Source organism: Phragmites australis, chromosome 2, assembly GCF_958298935.1.
Source record: "Phragmites australis chromosome 2, lpPhrAust1.1, whole genome shotgun sequence".
Classification (NCBI taxonomy): domain Eukaryota; kingdom Viridiplantae; phylum Streptophyta; class Magnoliopsida; order Poales; family Poaceae; genus Phragmites; species Phragmites australis.
The window spans coordinates 18,442,929-18,449,931 of NC_084922.1; positions in this window are offsets into that span (position 1 = coordinate 18,442,929).

Genomic DNA, 7,003 nt, shown 5'->3' on the forward strand with positions numbered 1-7,003 from the left:
TTTATCACACTAGGATTGTAACCTCCACATTTAGGGTGATTGTGCACTAGTTGAGCCTAGCATATTTAAGATTTTCATTTGTGAAAAATCCATTAGTTTACTTTCCGCTGTAAGTTTAGACCAACGGTAAAAGAGGACGAATTTTTGTAAAAACGCCTATTCACCCCCTCTAGGTGATCATTGTCCTTCAATTGGTATCAGAGCCAAGTCTCTCTTTTAAGGTTTCACCGCCTAGAGAGTAAAGATGTCGACTTGTGAATTAGTACACATAAAACCACTCCTATTAGATGGCTCTAATTATATTGAGTGGAGTACTCACATGTTGCATAATTTTAGGACCATGAGTTCTCAAATAGAGCGAGTTGTAGATGTGAGCATTTCTCCTCATAGAGATATTTAACTGTTAAAGAGGAAGAGAAATGCATATATCTCAATGCTCAAGCCACTAATGCTTTATTTAATGCTATTAGTATAGATGTGGTTGAATCCATATTTCCGCTTAAAGACGCTCATCTCATTTGGACTACTTTTAAAGAAAGATATGACAAGTCCAAATGTAATGTAGAAAAACTTCTTCCGGAGACGTCATTTGAGAAATGTCCTACTTTATTATTACATCATGAAGAGCATCAAATGACTTCCTCCCTTGTCTAAGAGTATGTCACTTTGTCATCCACCTCACCAATTGATAAATTCGAGAAGGGTAATGATATAGTGAGTGGGATTAGTAAGTGTTTAAACCTTCCTTTGGACTTTGACAACACTACTAGTGAAAATTCCATATCCACTAGTGTTGTTAACCCTTGCATATCATCTAGTGCAAAAATATTTATTTATCATGATGTTATGGTCAATTGATCTCATTGTAATGCATCTATTTTTATTAGTATTTATGAGACTAATATTTTGAAGGAAATAGAAGCTTACTTGAGACAAAACTAAGGTGGAAAGACCTCAAGAAAAATCAAGAAGAAAGGTTCATCTAAAAGACGATCAAGGAGGACGTGCTATACAAGTCATCAATATGGACATTATAGCATGGATTGTCCTCAATTTGGAAGTGAAGCATCCACTTATCTAAGGTGCTCATCCCCTCACACCGGTTCTCCATTGTGCCTTATGGCAAAAGGTAAAAAGAAAGTGGTAAGTGAGGATAATCATGTCAATGTTAGTTTTAGTGCTAATGATAGTGATAAGCTCGGATTTGATCTTTTGAGAAAAAAGGATATACCTAAAATGATCAAACTCATGCACATAATAGAAGGCCATGAGTAAAGATTCAAGGGGCTAGAGGAATTCCTCGTTAAGAAAATTGAAGAAATTAAGGTCTTAAATGACAAATATAAAAAACTTCAAGAATCTCATAGTTTGTTATCTAATCTTTATGGGGATCTTAAAGTTAAGCATATTTCTTTGATTGATAAATTAGATGCTATACCTCTAGTGGATTTAGAAAAATCATGTGCTAATTGTAATGTTTTATCTAAGGATAAGTCCACTATTTCTCCTATTGATAATGCTTGTTCTACTAACTCTATCTCTCATGTAGCATCTTTGGAGAAGGAAAATATTGAGCTAAGGGTTCAAATTTAAAAGATAACTATCAATTATGTGGAACTACAAGAAAATCATGATGAGCTTTTGTGCACTCATGAAAATCTTATAGCTTCTCATACCAGGCTAGAAATAGCTCATGAGGTAATGATCATAATGGTAAAATCCTATAAATCTCATGTGGATAATAGCACACATTATTTGCATAATGTAGATTTAACATGTGCTAGTCTTAGCAATTCATTTAATGTCAATCCAATATCTAATGATGAATTATCTATTATTTCTTGTTGCTCTAACATTAATGTATCCTCTAGTTCCACTTGTAGAGGAAATAAAGGAGCTCAAGGATCAAGTTAATTCTTTGAAGAAAGAATTAACTTGGTGCTTCAGTGGGAAGACCACTATAGATGAGATGTTTAAAGACCTAAGACATCCAAAAGACAAAAGTGGATTTGGATTAAATTTCAACAAGAACAAGTCCAACAATGCCAAAAAGAATGGTCAAGGTCAAAAGAAGACCACCGCACTCATGACTTGCTTAAAGTGTAAGAAAGAGGGTCAACATGTTCGGGATTGCCCTTTGGAGAAGAAGAAGAGATCCTTGATCAAGGAACAATAAGACAAGAGTTCTGTGAAGAAAGAAGTTCTATTATCAAGAGATCAAGGAAATTCTCATCATCATGATCAACATCAAAAGGAGATGCCTCAAGCCATTTGAAGATTATACAAGAGAAGGGGTCAAACAAATGGTCATCAAGGTGAGAAGCCTCAAAAGAAGAGGCTTGGTGGCAAAATTTGCTACACATGCCGCGAAAAGTGACATATTGGTAAAAATTGTCCCAAGGGTAACATTTCCAAGCCTAACTCTTTCAATATTGATCAATATTTTCTTAGGAAGGTTAAAAGTGGTAATTGTGTTTCTAAGGTGATTAGTTCATCTCATGCTAATGCATGGGCCATTTGAGTGCCTAAGATTCTCATGACTAACCTGAAAAGACCCAACATGGCTTGGGTACCACAAAGTTCTTAATTTGCTGAATAGGTACTTAGAGATGCATCGAAGACTTGGCTCACTTGATAAGAATTATATTGCACATATCTTATCAAGTTTCCTTTCAAGTGGTATTTCTCATCATTTGTGAAAAGGATGCCAAGTATGAAGATTATTGTTCTAATATCAAGAACCAAAGACATCTCGTTGGCTAGGCAATGAATGCTTGGTGGGAGTCATCAAGAGAAATATCAAGAGAGATCAAGAGCTCATTAAGTGTCCAAGAGACCATTTCATCAATGATGTTCAAAGAGAAATTTGAAAAAGGGGATGGTAATTGCTAAAACCTCTGGTTACAATTTCTTGTAAAATTTACCTTTCGTGTCCTTGTGAGCTATATTAGGTAAAAGAAATACTAGAGGATTTAGATTTAGTGATGGCTATGGAAGATGAACTTAATCTCATGATCTCATGTCTCCTTTTGAAATGAATGTCCTCAAGGATGTCAATGAGAATTGGTATTGGAGACTTGACTATTTATTTGAGGAGTTATCTAATTGTTTAAAGAGTCGAGTTATATGAAAATATATTTACTATCTATCCAATGTAATTCTATGAAGGTAACATTCTATCACAATATCTTAAATTTATATTCTTGTTTATTGTGTTAGATTTTTGTTCTATACAATTTTCTGGAAAGTTCTAGAACTCGGAGGTTCCGAGTCAGGCCAAAATATCTGAGTGCTCCAGAACTTGGAGGTTCCGGGTTGTATCCGGAAACTCCGAATTCTTGAAGTTTCTAGCTTTTTGCATTTGTAGTTTTTGTATCTATGCTTGTTTTAGAGTTTATGCTTATCTTAGCATGTGTAGACGTGCTTGCAATCTTATCCTGTCTATATTTCATATCCATACTTGTCTTGATTGCTTACTAAGTGTACTATAAATTTGTTTCTAGTGCATCTATCTTTTCTTGCTAACAATTATGTATAAGTCATATAACTAGTATGTATAGGATGCATTGCATATTCATATGTTGATCGTGATTTTGGAGCCTTATTTGATCCTATCTGTCTTATTGAATTCTATTTTGGATCTTTTGGAGAAATTAATGGATTATCATATTATAGGGAAGTATTATGCTTTGTGCATCTTAAATATCCATAAAGTGTGAATATTTGAGCAATACCACTTATAATTGATATCATTGATTATCTATTATCTATGTGGTATGTCAAGCTCATATAAAGGTCAATTTTGCAAGAATCTGTTAATTAATCCATATTTGATTGTAATTAAAACTTGAGATTCTTGGTACTTCTTTAGTGATCTATTTAATTTTAAGATTTTAATTTGAACCATTTCTCATTCGAATGAAGTCAACTATGGTTTTTATGTGTTTACTTCTAATAGTTGATTTTGTGAAGAATGCTTTGAAGCATAATGTTTAATTTCTAAAATCTTTCTTCTCATACTTCTTGAAAGAAAGTTGATCTATGTCTTGTTGCAATTTCTGACTTGTGAAATCTCTATATACCATTGTTTTCTTACAATTGGTAGTAATACAAGTGATAATCCTTATCGATTTATCTTTGTTTCAAATTTTGCTTCTAAGTGATTTCTCTCTTTGTGAAAGATTTTATTTACCTCATATGATAGGAATATTGGTTTCTTCAAGGAAACTTTCTTCTTGGAGTTCATAGAAGCATTGTTATCTCAATGCTTGTATCATGTTCAATATACTCGCTTGAGATAAGTTTTTGAGCATATTTGGAACTTATTCATTTCTCTATATGCTCAATCCATTCACTTAGTTATTTAGTTGAACTTTGTGAGTCATCATTTATTGATCTTTTGTCTTGGATGTAATTTGGATAACTCTTTCATTTGGTATCTTCTAGTCTTGTATGCTATTTTTGTCCAAATTATATCTTCGTCGGATCTTGAAAGTGACGAGCATGCTTGTTTTACATCAATGTTAATATCTGTAGCATACTTGTCTTCTTTGATCCAACATATAGAGTAAGCATCCCTCAAATATTTTTAATGGCTAATAAGTACATAGTGTTTTCATTTGTTTTCAATTGGTATCTATTTCATATGCACCGTTCTTTGAAAAGTTTACCCTATATAGTGGGATTTCACTAAACTTTTTGGACACAATAAGTTTGGAGACTAAATTGTACTTAAATAAGTTTTAGGTACAATAGAGATGTATTGGAAGCTTGGTTTAATCATAATGAGGGTTCTTCCAAATAGAAGATCATTTCAATTGAATTTTCATGAAGAAGGTCACTATTTCAATTGGTATTTATAAAGAAGATCGTCTTCTTCAACTTCAATTGAAATTATAAAGAATGACCATATCAAAGAAAAGCCAAACAAAGGTGAACAATGATCTACTATATAAATCCAATGCTTTCTCGTTGGTAACTTGTTCTTAATTCATTCATTCAATATCATATCATGAAAATGACTTAAAAAATATGTTTTTCTTACAAGTGTTTAAAAACATATTTATTGCGATATGAGCAATTTTAAGTAGCATATTTTTTGTGGGAACTTTATAATCATATTTATGATTCATTCAATCCCAAATATGCAAAAGAATCCATACCAAATGCTTGAGTTGCTCATATTTGCAATATTAATGAAAGTCGCAAAATCATTTAGTTAAGATTTTTAGTTTGGTTTGTTTGGCTATATTGAACATGTATGTTTGTGAGATGTTGACACTTGGTGCTAAATGAGATATTCGTTATAATATCAACTATTTTTCTATTTTCAATTTTGTGCCTATTCTCGGACTCATGCTTGTTTTGCCTTCAATTGAATTTGTTTTAATTGACATCTATTTCAATTGGAATTGGTATCTCTTTCAAATGTAATGCTTTGGATTTTCAATTGATATCTCGTGTAGGTATTCAATTGATATCCTTCGAAATTTTAATTGGTATTCTTTGCGATTTCATTTGATATATTGGTATTTTCTTTGAAATCTCATTTGACATCTCTTTAAAACCCTTTTGATCAATTATTATAGCTTGTTCTCCTCACATAGTTCATAATTGGATAAGTGTATTTGGTTTAACTCAAATTATAAGAAATACACATATCATGAGGAGTTAACACTATACATAGTCAAGCACTAGCTTTTGATGATTCCTTTTTGTGGAACAGGGCCAATGTGTTTTGAAGAAAATTTCTCTTTTGGCAAGTCCTTCATAATTCTTACCAATTTAACGTCAATTGGGGGAGAATTTGTTTCGATGATTTTATTTTGTTATTGATGTGAATTGAGAGAGAATTTGTACTAAATGTTATGTTTTGTGAGAGAGCTTTACTTATGCGGGAAAATTATTTCTCATGGGGGGAAATTTGTAATATATATTTTATATGTAAAGAGAATATCAATTGGGGGAGTTTTAAAAGTAAAATCATGCAACTCTTTTGCTTTTGAAATGTTTTTTTTTTGCACGAGCATATTCTTTTTCATATATACTTTGTCATGCTTGCTTCATATGTATAAAGGAAATTCCGTCCAAAATTTGAGATAAACAATAAATGTAATGATATTCAAGATTCATTCACATATTCATAGATTGTGAAGAAGTTTACTATATACATAGTGGTTTTTACTAATATAAAAACCTTTGTGGTGTTTGATGTTAGTAAAGCTAGTTTTGGCAACCTCAAATGTCTTTGTGATGTTTGATGTTTCTAAAACTTATTCTTTGTATACATTCATCTTCAGATTATATGTAATGTAGAACTTTAAATTTTTCAAATATAACCATCTAGTGAGATTGTCATCAATTTCAAAATGGGGGAGATTGAAACTGCATCTAGCTCTTATGTGTGGTTTTGGTAATTAATGGCAGTACCTATTGACTAACTATGTTGTTGAGAATTATTAGTAAGATGTTCCATAGGTGATGCATGGAGGAGAGATATACATCAAGATCAATGAGCTTTAGGTGATGTTCGGATAAGTGATGATAATACCTATGAATTAACAATGATGTTGAGAATTGTTATTAGGTTATTCCATAGGATATGCATAAGAAATAAAGTATGGATTCATTGAGAAATGCTATGAGTTCAAAGAATTGCATCAAAGTCATTGAGATCTTAGTGATATTCATAAGAAGAAGAAGAAGTTTAAAGAATGAAGGCTAAGTTACTCGTGGAGATCAAATAACTAACGGTATACCATTGTCAATAGAGTTTTATGGACTAACCATGTGCTTTGTGTCTGAGAGTGAGTTGGGGTTAGGATCCATAAGAAGGCATAAGTTGAATTAAAATCATATATGTCAAGAGTGAAGAACAAGATTAGACTCCATATATGATAAAGTGAATCTATTGAAGATGTCTGATACAAAATAGTTTTCTATGGTAAGACTCGGTTGCGATGGACCATCTGTGATGAAGGGCAAGCAAATGACTTGCGTCGAA